Genomic DNA, 667 nt, shown 5'->3' on the forward strand with positions numbered 1-667 from the left:
GCTGTCCCACTCTCTGCGCATTCCCGTCGGGATTATATATAGAAGCATCAGCACAAAGCTCAGGAATGCAGCCCAGGAGGGGGGGAGGTGGTGGAGATGATACCAGCCTCGGCAGAGGGGAATGTCAATCAATCAGACTGAACAACTGCAGCAATCCTGCTGGAATAATCTATCCCTGGCATGAGTCATATTCTTCTTTAACCGAGGAAATCCCTCAGGGCTGAGGACCAGTTGCTTCCACTCTGACTGGGTGTGCTCTGAGGTGGCTGATGACGTGCAATGGGTGGTCTGCAGATACCACCACATGGGGGTCCGGTAGTGTTTGAAGGGTTGAGTGAGAGGGTTGTTTTGAGGTTCGTTCGCTCTCTCCCACACCTCGACTTCACCTCTTGCACAATCCCGACAAAGTCTCTCGGTGAGTCCAGTGCCTTCCTGAACGAACCGTCGCCATTTTGGTTGGGCACGGGCCAGGGACTCCCACCAGTCATATTCACCTCTCCCCCCAACTCCTGTCCACCTAATCATCTTCAATTCATTGTATTTATTTCTTTTTAAATCACTGACCGATTCCATAGAATCATAGAAACGTTACAGCACAGAAGTCCATTCGGCCCATCCTGTGCATGTTAGCCCAAGGACACCCAGGTGCCCTTTCTAATCCCACCTT

Source organism: Scyliorhinus torazame, chromosome 6, assembly GCF_047496885.1.
Source record: "Scyliorhinus torazame isolate Kashiwa2021f chromosome 6, sScyTor2.1, whole genome shotgun sequence".
Lineage (NCBI taxonomy): Eukaryota > Metazoa > Chordata > Chondrichthyes > Carcharhiniformes > Scyliorhinidae > Scyliorhinus > Scyliorhinus torazame.